At 39.7% G+C, this 17920-nt stretch overlaps 1 pseudogene; it reads left to right on the top strand.

The window, feature by feature from the left end:
* The first annotated feature begins 364 nt into the window (after positions 1–364).
* Positions 365–14422, top strand: LOC134379138 (protein mono-ADP-ribosyltransferase PARP8-like; annotated as a pseudogene).
* The last annotated feature ends 3498 nt before the right edge of the window (positions 14423–17920 follow it).

Here is a 17920-nt window from a genome sequence, read left to right as displayed (position 1 = left end):
AAATAGGAAAGGGTTGAGGATAGAATGCTGAAAAATGTTAATGTGTTAGGGTTAGGGTTAGGGTTAGGGGTGGGGTTGAGGGGAGGGAATAGACAATGATGGCTGAGAAAGCCCAACCGCAGAGGCAGGAGATTCATACCAGAAACACCAGGAGGATTGTTTTGAACAGAGAGTACAGTCAATGGTGTCTGGGGATGGGGAGGCTATGAAGGAGAGAAGATCCCGAACACATTTATATCCTGAGAGAAAGAGCAACTAGATGGAGGAAGGGTAAAGCAATGGGAGAGAACAGAACTGAGCAATGGAATGACATCCCTGATGAAACAGGAAAGGATGGGGTACAGAACTCCTACTGTAAGAGCATATGGATCTGTATCATCGGAGAGAAAATGCTGGGAAAGGGCTGGGACAGAGGAAGAACCAGAAAGGAGGAAGTTCCTGTCACTGTGTGGATGGCAAGCGGCTGAGCCGGGAGCTTTCAGAGGTGTCAGGCAGGGACTCTGCGAGAGCTGAAGGTTCCAATGGGCATATGAGACCTGGCAGAGGCAGCTCACCCGAGTTAGGGTGGAGGCTGTAAATGTGTAGATCCTCACCGAAGTGGTTTTTTTTTTTTTTTTTTCTAATAGCCCTCTGGAGACTGGGTATAAGAACAGAAAAGGCAACACCCTGGTTTGATTTAGGAATAAGCTTTTACTGGAAAGACACAGAAGAAAGACAAGGAAGCAAGAGAATTGTCAAAGATTGTTACAAATAACACCATGAGGTCTATATTTCTTGAGAAATGAGAGGAAGGAAAACAAGGAGGAACTGAAGATCAAGAAAAGTTAGAGAACACATAGAATATGAATACAGATATAAGAGGGCTAGAATAATAGGAAAAGGTGGTGTAAAAAAGTGTAGATGTTTAGGATTTTGCAGGAGGAGCAATTCAGATTGCTGAGGTGTAGCCCAAAGCTGAAGGTGGCTGGGCTGAGTGGAGCTTGGTGGAGCTGCAGAGATTGAAGAAGCACAAGTGAGGGTGTTGGGTGTGCTGCCCACCTCCTAGTGATCCTCAAAAGCAACATTTATTTATCACTTTCTATGAGTTGGGCATTGTGGCGAGTGATTTACATGCATAGAGCACAACATTTTTGAAGTAAGCACCATTACTATGTTTCACCTTTGAGAAAACTGAGGTTCAGAGAATTATGTGACTTGCCCATGGTGACACAATTAGTAGAGGGCAGAGCTGTGTCTCAAACCCAGTTCTCTTTGATTCCAAAGCCTGTGCTCCTTTCAAGAACGACAGTGGCGCTCGGGATGAGGAGGAAGACAGGGAGCCAGAGTCCACAGGCCTTACTGAGTATGGAAGAGTGATTAGTTCAGGACACGACAGCTATGAGGGAGGGAAAGATGAAAGGCCTGAGCCTCCAAAGAGAAAGGACTTTTTGCAAGAGCATGTAGGAGTAATGGTTTGTGAGTGGTGTTGAGAGTTAGAAGAATGCCCCTCAGCCCCTGTCCTGAGGTTTTGGGACAGAGGACACTGATCAGTCCTGTGGTGATCAGCCCTTTGCAGGTTCAAAACAGAATGTTGGTAAGAAGCTATTATGTTGCCTTCCAGAGAATCCTGAACCCAGATTTGAAGGCAGAGATGAACTCGTATAGTTCCACAAGCTTGACCCTACATTGCAAACATCTGGAGTCTACAGGTAAACCGGAGGAGTCAGGACTTAGGGCTCTGTAGAAGGAGCAACCTGAGGCCTAAATGATCACATTCCTGAAGGGGTAGAATGTGAGTTGGGAAGGAAAAAAAAAAAGGAAAGCTGTCACATAGGCTTCTTAAGGAGAATGACTAAGGTTTCAGCTCCTAGGCAAATCATTTTCATCAATGAAGACTTGTGAAGTTTTGTTGATTATCTCAGTCCTCTTGATCTCCATCCTTTGGGTCCTACCATCTCTGATTTTGTCTTCTATTATGCTATATAGTATTCCTATTTTCATTGTGGCATATATGTCAGTATTGATCCCCAAAGAAATGGTTTGTTCATCCTAGTGAAGTGCTGAGCACAAAATAGGTGCTTAACAGGCATGACTTTTACTCTCCCTAGGAAGTGATGAAAGCTTTTAATGTACCATTTTTTGTTTGTTTTCATCATCTCTTAAATATATATTTCTATTTGCACTTAGTCTTATTTTTCTTCTGAGAACTTAAAGCCCTGTAGGCAGGTGTGCTCTGGGAGAAGCACAAGAGTCATATCAAAATCTCCAGGAAAAGTGACTTAAGCTTGGCGTCAACCCTGTCCACCATGCAGAAACAACTGGGAGAAAGAATATCATACAGATGAGACTGAGTCCTGTGAAATCTTCCTAGACTTAGGCTTTCAGGTGTGGACCCAAAAGTGAGGAGAGTTGAGAGTTCACTGTTTTTTAATCAAATGGAAATGACTTGCTCTGCTGAAATAAAAATTGCATTTCCTGAAGAGCATTAAGAATGATTCATAACTGTACTTTCTCCATACCTTTCAAGCCTACCCACTGTGATGGTATATTGTTTAATGAAGAAAATGTATCTCTTTTCTAAAGGCTTAGCCAACTGGGGGCTTCCAGAGTTGTTGACAGGTAGGCCATTTTTGACAACTAGGATATGTCTGCACATGAGGACTGGTGAACTGAAGGAGAGAGAATTTAATAACACATAAATTTGCCTCAGGCTCACATATGCACTGCCTGGACCATGAAATTCCTGGCCCACAGATATCACTCCTAAGCTTCATCAAATAAAAGATATAGCAAGAATCAGTTAACTCCCAGCAAACAGGTCATCTTCAGTCACCTTGGAGAATAATAACAGAGGAGTGTACGTTAATCTGCTTCCCACATGAAGTCCTTGATTATAGTCAGTCATTTGACAGAATGAACTAGAAGCAAAGACATGACACAGAAACTGGATTGATCCAGACAACAGCTAATAGAAAACTTAACTACTGAAAATAATCAGTATGAGCACTTTGATTACCCCAGGCAGATTTGCTTTTTGTTTATTTGTTTGTTTTTATTTGTTTATTGGTGTGCTTCACTCATCTGAATTAGGCTTTAGAGTTTAGTAGGTATGAGTACCAGAGCAAAAGTGGAGTAGAGTGACAGGGGAGGGTAGCTGACATCAGACAGGCAGGTTGGAGAGAGCTAAAGAGTTTGTGTTTTACACAAAGTTGAATGAGAAGCTTTGGGTGGGTTTTGAGAAGGGAGTAGCGTGATCTGACTTCTTTTGTTTAAGATCACTCTGCTGCTATGTAGAGGATGGGTTTGAGGGGCAGGAGGGCCAGTAGCTATTGGAAGGCTCTGGCAGGGGACCAGCAGAGAGGGAACAGTGGCTCTGGCCAGGATAGCAGCACGAGGAATAGAGGGGTCCAAGGCAGGGGAAACAAGAGGTAATATTAAACATTTGGAATTTTTACAAATAGAAGGAGCAATAGAACTAAGAATGAGGCATGGGAGATGTCATTATATTTGTTCATTTTACTAAGATTTTATCTCAAATTTGAAAATGTAATATTTTCATCTCCCATGCCCACTAAACACCATATTCTGACCACTGAAAATAGCAAGTTAAATGAGCAAAAACTCATATGTTCTGGTCTTTTTATAGCATCTTATGTACTGCAAAACAATTAGGAAAAGGAATAGATATTAAGCCTGGTAGAAGTGTTAATAATTGTTCAGGAACAATTCTACCTAATATGGTTTAATAGGCTTTACAGAATTCTACAACGAATTTAAATTAGACATACCAAGATTTAAATTGATAAAATAACTATGTAGTTCATTTAAGACACTGGTGTTCCCTCTCAATCAGATAACCAACTCTTAAAGTGAATAAATGTTAATAAATATCATAACAGGCAATGACTCTTAGTCCACAAATTTATAAAGATGTGTAAGAAATATCCATTTACTGTCTAAGTCCAGTTAAAATCAGTTCTGATCTCTCACCACCTGCGATCCTTGGGCAGTAGCTCTCAACAAGTTATCTGACTTCCAACCTCTTTACTCCTGAGGAAATCTCTCCCACCTCCTCTCCTTAACTTGCAAAGCATTCAAGTTAAAAAGTATAGAAAAGTATTAGGATGCCCCTTCCCTGGTTAGGTTACAAAAGATTGTTTCTGTCTTGCTGGTACTCTCTCTCTCTCTGGCCCTCACTTGATTTCTCTGCTGGAAGCTAACTGCCATGTTCTTAGCTATCATATGGAGAAGCCCATGTGGATAGAAACAGAGCAGTCTCTGACCAACAGCCATTGAGGAACTGAGGCTTTCAGTCCAACAACCCTTGAAGCACTGAGTCCTGCCCACAACCACATGAGTGGGCTTAGAAGTGGCTTCTTCCCTGCTCAAGATAGATGAGACCACAGCTCTGGTCAACACTGATCATAGCCTGTGAGATCCTCTGGAGCGAAGGACCCACATAAGCTGTAGCCAGATTCTTAACCAACGGAAACTAAGAGATGCACAGTGTATAAAAATGCTGTTGTTCAAGCCACTAAGACTTGGGTCAATTTGTTATGTAGCAATATATATAATTAATACGAACTGCCAAGCAATTGTGGTATCCTTGTCAAAGCAAGAAATTTAAAAATCCATTGAGAGGGTCTTAGCTGTCTATACACTGTGCCTATCAAATGTTCTATTCATTATATGTATTTTAAAAATTTGTTGGGGCTGGCTGGTTAGCTCAGTTGGTTAGAGTGCAGCTGTTTAACTCCAAGGTCACAAGTTTGGATCCCTGTACCAGCCAGTTCCCATTAAAAAATTTTTTGTTGACCAATGAAAGAGTAAATATAAACAAAACAAAGAGACAGACACTTCATAGACAAAGACCTTGAGTAGTTTTTTTGGTATTTTTGCCTTTTTTTGAACTGTAGTGTTTTTAATAGTGTCTTTGAGTAAATGATGTTATGTAAAAATTTATACCAGACTATAAGCAAATGCCATATTAAAAATGAGGTAATTAAATAATTATTTATTATTAACCATCAATAAATAATATTAAGATATTGAAATTGAGAATAAAATTTATGCAAATCATAGCAAAAATTTCCCCTTTACTTTCCAAAGTATTCAATATCTAGATCATATAGAACAAACAAAATTAATGTTCCAACTGTAAATGACAATGTTTATTCTTTTCACATTCTGGAAAGAGCATAGTGGCACTTGGAACAAACACATTGGTGTTAATATAAAGAGTTTCTTCAAGTGACAGACAAGCAATGGGAAGGAGATATGTTTTGTAGGCCAAATCAGACCTGTGCTGTAGAAATGTGACTGTGGAATCAACCATATCTCCCATGTATTTTTGATCCAAGAAGAGGGTCAAAGCCAGCTAATGGCCCAAGGAGTAGGTAGCAAATAAAAATACAGGATGTCCAATTAAATTTTAAATTTCAGATAAACATTGAATAATTTTTAATATAAATGTACCCCCCAAAATTATTTGTTGTTGGGGGCCGGCCTGTGGCTCACTTGGAAGAGCATGGTGCTGACAACACCAAGGCCATGGATTCAGATCCCTATATAGGTATGGCCAGTTAGCTCACTTAGGAGAGCGTGGTGCTGACAATACAAAGTCAAGGGTTAATATCCCCTTACCAGTCATCTTTTTTTAAAAAAAAATTATTTGTTGTTTATCTGAAATTCAAATTTAACTGGTGCTATGCACTGAATTGTGTCCCCATCCAAAATTCATATATCAAAGCCCTAATGCCTATTGTGACTATATTTGAAGATAAAGCTTTGAGGTAGTAATTAAATTTAAATGAGGTCATAAGAGTGGTGTCCTAATCTAATAGGACTGGTGGCCTTATGAGAAGAGAAAGAGAGGGATGTATCCCTCATTCCCTACACGCATGCACTGTGAAAAGGCCATGTGAGGACACAGTGAGAAGGTGGCCGTCTGGATGCCAGGAAGAGAGCCCTCGCCTGGAATCAAACCTGCCTGCACCTTGACCTTGGGCTTCCAGCCTCCAGAACTGTGCGAAAATTAATTTCTGTTGTTTAAGCCTCCTTGTCTATGGTATTTTGTTATGGCAGCCTGAGCTAAGACAGCTGGGCATCATATATTTGTTCTGGCAACCGTGCCAGGGAGGCCATGTATGAGGTGAAGAAGGGAAAGAAGAAGGAAGGAATCCATTCTCTCTAACACGTGTACCGTACAGACGTGCCTCCCCATCTCCAAGACAAGGGGGCAAAATGGATCCTGAACTTTAACACACACCCTCCCCCAGGCTGTGCTTGTGAAGGTTCTGAATATTTATTTTGATTTCCTCTGAGGGGGAAGAGAGAGAGAGAATATGTGTGAGTGCTTGTCTGTTACTGTAAGAGACAAATTTGGGAAATGAGGTCACACTGGCCTTTCATCCTCAGAAGGGAATCCTGCTTCAAGTCAGAGCACAAGTCCACCACAACATGTGCTCTTAGTGATCTTAACCTCCCTATGAAACGACAGATGAATGTTGCCTGGGGGAAATTTCGAACATGATAGTTCTTTGTCGTGTAGGCCTGTCCTGCACACCGGAGGATATTTAGTAGCATTCCTGGCCTGCATCCTTCAGTAGCAACCTCTCCCCTTCATAGTGACATTCAAAAGTGTTTCCAGATATTGCCAAATGTCACCTGTGAAGCAAAATTGCCCCCAGCTGAGAACCATGAACTTCATTGATATGCCTCAAGATATGTTGAAAGGATTTTGCACTAAGTAAGTAGTATCTATGTTTGTGTTGTATGGTGGTTATCTGAGATTGGCAATCAGGAAGAAACTATTTGGGCATGACTCCGCCTAGCCCAGATGATTAGGCGAGCTCAGCTGTAGGGTTCTGTATCATGAAAACAGGCCCAGAAAAAAATAATGCTCCCTTAATATAGTAATATTCAAGTTCCTTTTGTGTGTGTGTGTGCAAGGAACAGGGCCAAACTACTATTAATAGGAGAAATACAGTTGTTGGGTGAGAATATACAATGTTGTCTCCAGAAGAAAATTAATTTTCTTCATAATGATGTGTTTTTCACAATTGAGGAGCAGCTAGTCAGTCACAGCCACACTTTGTAGGAAAGCAAACCGGAACTGAGGCATCACTGTTCACCTCCTTCTGCAACTCCAGGCCCCAAGCTTGTGGGATCGGAACTCAACTCTCCTCTCTTCACAGTCAGCAGGTTCTCAGAAGAAAAGCAACCATTAATATTTCCTTTCAGCTAAATCTGAGGTGGAAAACTTTCAGACACATGAAGGGACTGGGGACAGGATGACTTTACTTGGAGGGGAAGGGTGTAGTTGCCCAAGGAAGGGACAGACTACTCGAGGAGAACTAAAAGAAGCTGCTGAACGAGGATGAGGGACGACCAAAGGCAGAAACTTAGAGACTGTGGGAGGTGACACTCTGAAGACCTCAGTGGAGAGTCTTGTGTTCCTTTATGATGTACAAGAGCGTGTTAGTGATATTAAGTGAAAACTTCTGTGCCTCTGCCTTTGCTCTGCTTTGGATTGTTTACTTCAACCCACCTGTAATGTGGCACCACTCACACTGGAGATTTAATAAGTGTATACAGTAGTCCCCCCTTATCCGTGGGGGATACGGTCCAACACCCCCAGTGGATGCCTGAAAACCGCAGGCAGTACCAAACCTGGTCTCTTTCTCATCTTCCACCACAAATTTAATGTCTTTTCCATTTAACCAAGCACTTATCACGCACAGTGGCTGTAATTTTTGCAGTTAGAGGTGTCACTAGCAAAACTAGCATGAATTTCTTTTTCCTTCTTCACAGTTTCACAGACAGAAGATTTGCCCAGTGGAGCGAAACGATGCAAGATTTCATCACACTGCTCCCAACAATGCACACCGAAAAACTTATGAATTGTTTTTTTCTGGAATTTTCCATGTAATATTTTCAGACCAAGGTCGACTGCATGTAACCAAAACTTTGGAAATCATAATCACAGATGGGGGGGTGGGGTGGGGGGGACTATCGTATTGTTTACCACAAGTTTCCCCCAGAAGGCAGCAAAATGTTTTTGAGTAAGAGTTGGTTATCAGTCAGGCACCTAAGAGGAAAATTCGTTCAGCTTGGTTCAAAAGACTTTAATGAAAAGACTACCTCCCCACCCCTCCCATGTGTGGACAGGGCTAAGGAAACCCATAAGGCATGCAGTACTCAGAGACTAGCAAGAGCAGGAAGCCATCACCACCCCTAAACTTGAAGGAGCAAGGGAAGAAAGTAGCACTTATCAGAACCCAGTGATACAGATAGATCTACCATACGACCCAGCAATTCCACTGCTGGGAATATACCCAGAAGAATGGAAATCATTATGTCGAAGGGATACCTGTACTTCACTGTTTATTGCAGCACTATTTACAATAGCCAAGAGTTGGAACCAGCCCAAATGTCCATCATCAGATGAGTGGATAAATAAAATATGGTATATCTACACAATGGAATACTACTCTGCTGTAAAAAAGAATGAAATACTACCATTCGCAGCAAGATGGACAGACTTAGAAAAATTATATTAAGTGAAATAAGTCAGGAACAGAAAGAGAAATACCACATGTTCTCACTTATTTGTGGGAGCTATAAATAAATAAATAAATATGCAAACAAATGGGGAGGGGGCAGGGAAGAAAACACAACAATTCCTTGAACTTATTAAGACAAGTGAACAGATATGATGTTGATGGGGGAGGGGGAGCAGGGAGGGGGGCGTCAAAGAGGAATTGGTAAAGGGACATGAAAATCAACTACATTGTATATTGATAATTTTTTTTCAGAAACAGAATAAACAAAGTAAGATGTATTGCACTAATAAAACTTTAATCACTTCTATTAAAAAAAAAAAAAAAAGAACCCAGTGAAAGCTGGAGCCAGGGTGAATAGGCCTCCCTCCCGACAGAAGGTGTAGGTATGGACAGATCCAGCCACTACCACAAACACAGGCCCAAGCAGAGAGGGAGCAAGGAATAAATGTCCCTTCTCTGATTCCTCCCTTCCTTTTGGTTCTCCTATTGGCAGAACTCAAGTCTGTTGGCAAGGGAGCCCGTGTGACATAGTTGAGAAAAGCCAGTGTTTGAGGCACTGCCCAGGGCAGGGAAGTGTGGAGTTCAGATTGGACCTGGAAATCGAGCAAAACCAGCACAAGGCCCTTTTTCCAAGTTGCACAGAAGCAATGTTGGGACTAGCAGCAGCCTGTCTTTCATTAAAGAATGGCTTAAACACCCATCAGAGTTCAGTAAATCTGGCCTGTGAAGTCAAGTATAGTGGTATTTGTATTTATTAAGCTAAATGCAAAGCAGTATGCTAGATTCTGGGGTGAGAGAGGCTAATAATAACAATCACTAACATTTGTGGTTCATTATGTTCGAGGCACTAACCTAAGTGCTTTACACTCATTATTTTATTACATTTTCATACCAACCCCATGAGTTAGGCACTATTACTATTGACATCCTACACATAAGCAACTAGGATGCGTACAGGTTAAGTAACCTGCCTATATTGCAAGCTACCGAGATATGAACTCACATTTATCTAACTGCAGACCTCGGTCCCTGGCTTCAAGGAGCTCATAGCCCAGTGGCAAAAACACTGGTTACTGATAAATGCTATAGCTGAGATAACCACAGGGAATTATGAAAGTAGAGATGTGGGGCAACTAACCCAAAACACAGTGGGGAGAAGGGCAGGTGGTTATAAGGGAGCCGTAGGGAATGGGGAATGGGGACTTTATAATGGCACTTTGTGTCTGTCCTGTAACAGTTAAATCATGTTCTGCTTTGCAGTTCAGCTATTTTGTGCAAAACCCATGCCCCTACCTTAGTGGTCCTCAATTCTGGTTGCACATTAGTATCATCTTAAAAAAATTTCTGGACCCCACCTCAATCCATTTAAATCAGAATTCCTGGCTCTGACATCAGTGTTTTTAAGTCCTCCCTGAGTGATTCTTCTATGCAGTCAGAGATAAGAAGGAATGTATTCCTCTAAAATTTCTCATGAGCAGGAGCAATGTCTTATTTATTTTATAGCTTATAACACTGCCTTACTTATAGTTCAAAATTTAATTGAACTAACTTGAATCAGATAGTTAATGAGGATAATTAATGAATAGGAAAAATTACAAAACTACATTTTGATTCATAACTTAGAAGGACTCGAATGAAAAAGAGAATAATTTCCTTAATTAATGCTCTTGTCCTTGAATCTGTAAAGGGCATAGGACCCTTGTAATTTCCCCAATGAATTACGGGTACACACTGTTTTCTCAAGAAGCATGTATTTATCCAAGAGTCAAGAAATTAATTGAGCTATTTCCATCTATATCCCACAGATATGTGCATCAGAGGCAAGAAAATCATGGAGGAGAAGACTATAGGAGAGGGCATCACCAGCAGGGGTGGAACTTGGCAGAGATGCTGTGACCCTACCTAATGGTAGAAGAAAGAGAGCAGTGAAAGTGGCCTGGGGCTGGAGAGAAACCAACAAGAGTAGGAGAAAACAGAGCAAGCCTGGCCCCTCCCCTGTGTTCTGTGGTACGCGCTCCAGCTTCCCAGGAAGGATAAGCATACAATGCAGATCTGGTTTGAGTTAAAGTGGTTAGGAATTTTAATGAAGTATTTCAGTGTGCAAGCCTATTATATCTTTTTTTTTTCTTTTTCTTTTTTTAATTTTAATTTTAACAGGCAGAGTGAACACAAATGCAAGTCTATGACATCTATTTGCATAAGGTGATTTGAATAGAGGGAGGGTGTAGGTAGGGAATATCTGCCTAGAGACGCTTGTGGTCAGGTGCTTGGGCAGGTAGGGAGGGAGCAGGGAAGGAACACATGTCTGTCACCAGGTGGACCGGTGTAAAAGCCCAGAGGATAGAACTTCAAGGGCAAGGGCCAGCCAGATGTGGTTATTCTTGCTAATGGGAATAACTCTTCAAGATGCTGAAGCCTGGGTACCACACCCCTACCCCATCCCCACTACTCTTCAATATAATGTAGGCAGAGGTGAGATCTACATTTTTAGGACAACTTAAACATGGCTAGTTAAGCCTTTCAAAAACTAAAATAAGTGAGTGAAAAAATTGGGTACAATGTAAAATAAAGCTAAAAATCATAGTATGAAGGAAGAGTTAATAATAATGCTCAATAGAAGTGGAACATCCATTGGTTCTGAGCATCCTACCAGACAATGCAAAGGGAGAAACAGGTCCTGTTGCACGAAGATGTACTGTGTCAATAGGAGAAATATCACCTAGTAATTGAGAAATACAACAAATTCTTCACTCCCAAAGCCCTATACCTGAGTATTCACAAGAGATGCCAAATAAAGCTTTCTCTCCTGTGAAGTACAGGTATTTATGTCTAATCAATTCCTGTATTCTGATGGAAGAAATCAGTCCTTCCTATTCTATGTATCATATGTAACAAGTATGCGATGTCTCCAAGTAAATTGTCCCTAAATCACGTGTGTAGCCATGAAAGCAAAACAAGAAAAATGAACACAATGAAAATAACTCTACCCCTAATGAAAGTTTGTAACAAATTAGGAAAGTCCTTCTTGCAGAAATAGTAAAAGAATGAGGCTGCAAGTGTGAAGGGGGATAGGAAAGGATGGAAATAGTGGCTCCTTCTTTTCCAGGGATTTATTTAATGGAGAGGTGTTCAAGGAAGGAGCAAATTCAAGATACCGACGTTGTGATCCGGAAGTCCAGAGTCGAGAAGGACGGCCTGTTTGCAGATTTCAGATACTCAGACTCCACCTTTATTTTTACCTATGTTGGTGAGCCCAAAAGTGTATACTAATCAGTACATGTATCTGAAGATTACCCAGATAATACATTTGTGTCAAGTTCAGAAAATGATGATCTACTAGGTGCGACAGAGCCAATTCCAGCAAATTTTCATTGAATAGCAACAGAACTAAGAAAAACAAATGACATTAACTGTTGCTTATCCATGAAATCCAAATTACAAAAGGAAAATAGGGAGGAGTCAAGACAGAATAGAACAGTAGAAGATTCTGAAGGTGATAATGATTCCGAAGAATTTTAATACAGAGGACAGGTGAACTTTGATGGGGAAACACCTACAGCTGGAAGCTGATTTGTCGGCAGTGAGAGAGATATACAGGCCACACGCTGTTTCTCTCAGGGAATATGGCGCCATTGATGTAGATATTGATCTGCATATTGATGTTAGTTAGCTTTCTTGATGATGAGATGGCTGTGGCTTGGGAAGTAATTCGAACAGAACCTATAGTTGTCCGACTACACTGTTCACTTACACAGTATTTATTTATTTTATACTTGAAACACAATTGATTATACATAGTTATGGGGTACAGAGTTTACTATCAGTATTTATGTACAATACATAATGATCAAATCAGTATTATTATCATATTCATCATTACAAATCACAGTCATTCTTTGTGCCCATTCCCCGGTTTCTCCCTAACCCGCCTCCCTTCTTCCCCCTTCTAGTGATGATAGATCTATTCTCTCCTGAAAATTCAACATCTTACTGTAGTTGTTCTTTCCTTTCTTCCTTCTTTCCCTCCCTCCCACTTATGAATGAGGACATGTGGTATTTCTCTTTCTGCATCTGCCTTATTTAACTTAACATAATGTTCTCCAAGCTCATCCACGTTGCTGAGGATGGCAGAATTTCATTCTTTTTTATGGCTGAGTAGTAGCCCATTGCACTCACACAGTATTTAAATGGGCCAGTGCCCACTGTTGATGCCTTTCAGATTTCCACAAAAGAGTGGTTTGGATTGGGATATCAGCTGAAAAAAAAAAAAAAACCACGCAGACATTCGTTACACAGCAGTGGAAACAGAGCAAAGGAAAAATCCAATTGCCTGCACAACAAAAAGTTGTTGGAGAAGAAAGTGAAATCTCCCCTGCATTTATTTTCTAATTTGCATAGGTCACCAAGTTATCCTTCCCCCTGGCTCTGGTAAAAGCAAATTCAAACTGAAATCTGAGCAAGATGGAATCTCCAAAACACATAAGCTGCTGAGCAAGACTTGTTCCAGCACGGTTGAGACTGATGACATGTGCGCCACGAGGTCGCACAGGACCTTTGGTGCCTCCCTGTCCAGTGATCCCAGGGCTGATCAGACAACAACAATTAAATCACACAAACTCTTGAACTGTCTCTGCCCCGCAGCTATTGAGCAGGAGGCCTGCCTCACTCTAAAGCAGCATAAACTGTTGACTCGATCTTGTTCTGGATATCTGTGATGCGGGCACACCACCAACTTGAAGCCCAACAGACTGTTCAGTAGGTCTTACTCCAGTAATCCCAGAATGAAAGAATTATATGAACTGAAAAATCATAAACTGCCCAGCAAATCTTACTCCAGTGCCAACCAAGTCATCCAAAACTGAGCTTTTCAAGGAACCTAAGGGCAGGAGGCTCTCTCTTACCTCAGGGATTATTGGAACCTTAACGCCATCTTCCTCTTCATCCTCCCAGCCTGCTCTAAATGGTACAAAATGTGTTCCAATATGAGACTGCAGTGTCCTAGTTCAAACAGTTGAGTTTGCTGAACTGGGGATCCCTGTATCGAATGAATACTGTGTGGTTTGTGATGAGCCACATGTGTTTCAAAATGTCCCCAGTCTTAGGCCTACTGTGTGTGAATGAGAGCTGTGTGTATTTGCTTTTTCAAGCCCTGGGAGTAATGAAGGAAGCTGCTGATGAAATAGTAACTGGAGCTCAGGTGGCAGATCCACTATTGTCCATGTGCAGTTCTGCACTGGAATCTCCTAGAAAAGTTGTTGTTTTCGAGCCATATCCTTCTGTGGTAGATCCCGATGATCCTCGGATGTTGGGCTTCAACCCCAGGAAGAAGAACTATGATCAATTAAGGAAAGCACTGGATAGCAGAATTTCTATCAGAGAAATGACACAAGGACCATATCTGGAAGTCAAGAAGCAGATGGAAAAACAGTACCCCCTTGCTCATCCCCTACTGCAATGGGTTATTTCAACTGATAGGTCACATATCGTGAAACTGCCAGTTAACAGGCAACTGAAGTTTATGCATACTCCATATCAATTCCTTCTTCTCGGCAGTCGCCAGCCAAAGAATCCAATTCTGAGCTGCTAAAAAACTCTTTGGAAGCACCATTGCATTTCATGGCTCACACATTGAAAACTGGCGCTCCATCCTGAGGAATGGTCTGGTTTTTGCTTCTAATACATGACTGCAGCTCCACAGTGCAATGTATGCAAGTGGAATCTATCTTAGTCCAATGTCAAGTATATCATTTGGTTATTCAGGGATGAACAAGAAGCAAAATGCATCTGCCAAGGATAGGATGGCTTCAAGCGGTAAAAGCAGCAACACATCCCAGTCACAGAAAAAAAGGGCAGCAATCCCAGTTCCTGCAAAGCCGTAACTTAAAATGCATAGCATTATGTGAAGTGACCTGCACAAACACGGAGAGATATGGGTTGTCCCAAATACTGATCATGTCTGAACATGACTCTTTTCTGTCTATCAAAAAGGCCAAATGGGAGATGCAAATATTAACACACAAGAAGGAGGCATTCACAAAAAGATCTTATAAGTCATTCATAATCAAATTGCTACTGATTAAAGGAACACCATTTAATTAACATGATTCGAAAGCCTCCCTCAGGTTCAAAGCTGGATTTCGAACTGAAGAAGATGATAAAATAATTTATTATAAACAAAATTAATCTTTTGAATACTGATTTTTTCCCCTAGTATTTCTAAGTATCTTATTAAATATCTAAAATGGTATAAAACTTATCAATTGTAGAGTTGGGGAATCTAGTAATAAGATTACCACAGCACTTAAACTGATGTTTGGGTTGCTCACACAATAAACAAATTAAAAAAAATAGTAAAATAATGAATATCATGCTATGTAAAGAATCAGAACTTTCTGTTATGGATTAGGGCACCAAAATTTATCTGAAATTTCATCTTTTTTTCCTTCAAGCTTTATTAAGGTATGATTGATGAATAAAAATTGTATATATTCAAGCTGTGCAACATGAAGTTTTGATATATGTATACATTGTGAAATGATTCATACAACCAAGGTAATTAATATACCTATAACCTCACATAGTTACATTTTGTGTGTCTGTGTGGCGAGAACACGTGAGATTTACTCTCTTAGCAAATTTCAAGTGTACAATACATTATTATTAACTATAGTCATCATTCTGTATATTAGGTCTTCAGAATTCATTCATCTTAAAACTAAGAGTTCATATTCTTTGACCAATATCTCCCTTTTTCTCCCACCCTCTAGCCTCTGGTAACCACCATTCTATTTTCTGTTACCAGGAGTTTTTTGTAGATACAACAAAAGTTGAGATCGTGCAATATTTACCTTTCTGTGTCTGGCTTATTTTGCTTAGCATAATGTCTTCCAGGTTCATCAATGTTGTGTCAAATAGTAGGATCTCCTCCTGTTTTAAGGCTGAGTAATATTCCATTGTGTGTATATATCAGATTTTCTTTATCCATTCCTCTATTGTAGGACCTTTAGGTTGTTTCCATTTCTTGGCTATTGGGAATAATGCTACAATGAACATGGAAGTGCAAATATTTTTTCAAGGTACTGATTTTATATCCTTTTAATATGTACCCAGAAATGGGATTGCAGGATCATATGATAATTCTATTTTCAACTTTTTGAGGAAACTTCATACTGTTTTCCATAATGGCAGTACCAATTTACATTCCCTCCAACACTGTACAAGTGTTACATATTAGTCAGTTTTCTGTAGCTCATAACAGAATGCCTGAAACTGAGTAATACATAAGAAAAGAAATTTATTTCTTACAATTTTGGAGGCTGAGAAGTCCAGGGTTGAGGGGGGCACATCTGGTGAGGTTCTGCTTCTGGGGAGGACTCTCTACAGAGTTCTGAGGCAGCACAGAGCATCACATGGCGAGCAGGACAAGAGCATGCTAATTAACGTGCTTCTTCCTCTTCTTGTAAAGCCAGCAGTCTACTTTCATGATCACTCATTAATCAATTAACCCATTAATCCTTGAAAGGATTAATCCATTCATGAGGGATGATCCAATTACCTCTTAAAGGCCCAACCTTTCAAATTCCATAGTCAGATTACCTGTTAATACTGTTACAATAGACATTAAATTTCAACAAGAACTTTGGAGGAAACAAAAATTCAAACCATAGCATCCCATTTATTTATTTTTGCTCTTGTCTCCTGTGCTTTTGGTGTCAAATCCAAAAACTCATTTCCATGACTAATGTGAAGAAGGTTTCCCCCTTTGTTTTCTTCTAGGAATTTTATGGTTTCCAGTTTTTTTGTTTAAGTCTTTAATACATTTTGAGTTCTTTTTGTGTATTATATAAGATAAGCATCCAATTTCATTCTTTTGAATGTGGATATCCAGTTTTACCAACATCATTTATTGAAAAAACTATCCTTTTCCCATTGTGGTTCATAGCACCTTTGTCAAAAATTAGTTGGTGGTACATGTGTGGGTTTATTTCTGAGATCTCTCTTCTGTTCTATTGATCTATATGTCTGTTTTTATGCCAGCATCATACTGTTTTGATTACCATAGCTTTGGAATATAATATGAAGTAAGGAAATAGGATGTCTTTAATTTTTTTTGGTGTTTTTGTTTTTGTTTTTTGGCTTTGCTCTTGCTCAGTAGCTTTAGCTATTTGAAATCTTTTGTGGTTCATATAAATTTTAGGATTGTTTTCTGTATTTCTGTGAAAAATACCATTGCAATTCTGATAGTGATTGTATCGAATCTTTAGATAACTTTGGGTAGTATGGATAGCTTAAGAGTATTAATTCTTCCAATCCATGAAAACAGGATATCTTTCCATATGTTCACGTCTTTATTTTTTTTTCCATCAGTGTTTTATAGTTTTCAGTGTACAAATATTTCACCTTCTTGTTTAAATTTATTCCTAATTATTTTATTATTTGGGGTGCTAATATAAATGGGATTATTTTCCTAATATCTTTTTCAGCTAGTTCATGAATAGTATTTGAAAACACAACTGAATTTTGTATGTAGATTTTGTATCCTGAAACTTTACTAAGTTTATTGATTAGTTCTAATAGTTTTTGGCAGTCTTTAGGGTTTTCTATACATAAGATCATGTCACCTGGAGACAGAGACAGTTTTACTTCTTCCTTTCCAGTTTGGATGGCTTTCATTTCTTTTTCTTGCCTAATTACTCTGGCTAGAATTTCCAGTCCTGGGCTAAATGAAATAGGTAAGAGGTTTCTCATCATTGATTATGGTGTTAGCTGTGGGCTTCTAATATGTGACCTTTATTGTGTTGAGCAACATTCCCTCTATATCAATTTGCTGAGAGTTTTTATCATAAAAGGATGTTGAATGTTGTCAAATGCTTTTTCTACATCTACTGAGATGATCATATCGTTTTTATCATTCATTTTGTTCATGTCGTGTATCACATTTATTAATTTGCATATGTTGAGCTATCCTTGCATCCCAAGGATAAATCCCATTTGATCATGGTATATGATCCTTTTAATGTGCTATTAAATTTGTTTTGCTAGTATTTTGTTGATGATTTTTGTATCTGTAATCATAAGGGATATGGGCCTGTAATTTTATTTTCTGGCTTTGGTATTAGGATAATGCTGGCCTCACAAAGTGACTTTGAAGTGTTCCTTCTTCAGTTTTCTGTAAGGGTTTGAAAAAGATTTCTATTAATTCTACTTTAAAAGTTTACTAGAGAGTTCCGGTCAAGATGGCAGAATAGGTGGTCCCCAGCATCATTCTCTCCCACAAATCCATGAATTTCCAACAATAAAAATGTAACATCAGCCAAGCTGGAGCCACTGGAGCTCAGGTGAACAGGAGGAGAGACCTATGGAACTCATGAAGGCAG

This window comes from Cynocephalus volans, chromosome 5 (assembly GCF_027409185.1).
Source record: "Cynocephalus volans isolate mCynVol1 chromosome 5, mCynVol1.pri, whole genome shotgun sequence".
NCBI lineage: Eukaryota > Metazoa > Chordata > Mammalia > Dermoptera > Cynocephalidae > Cynocephalus > Cynocephalus volans.
This window is presented reverse-complemented; position numbering and strand designations above follow the sequence as displayed.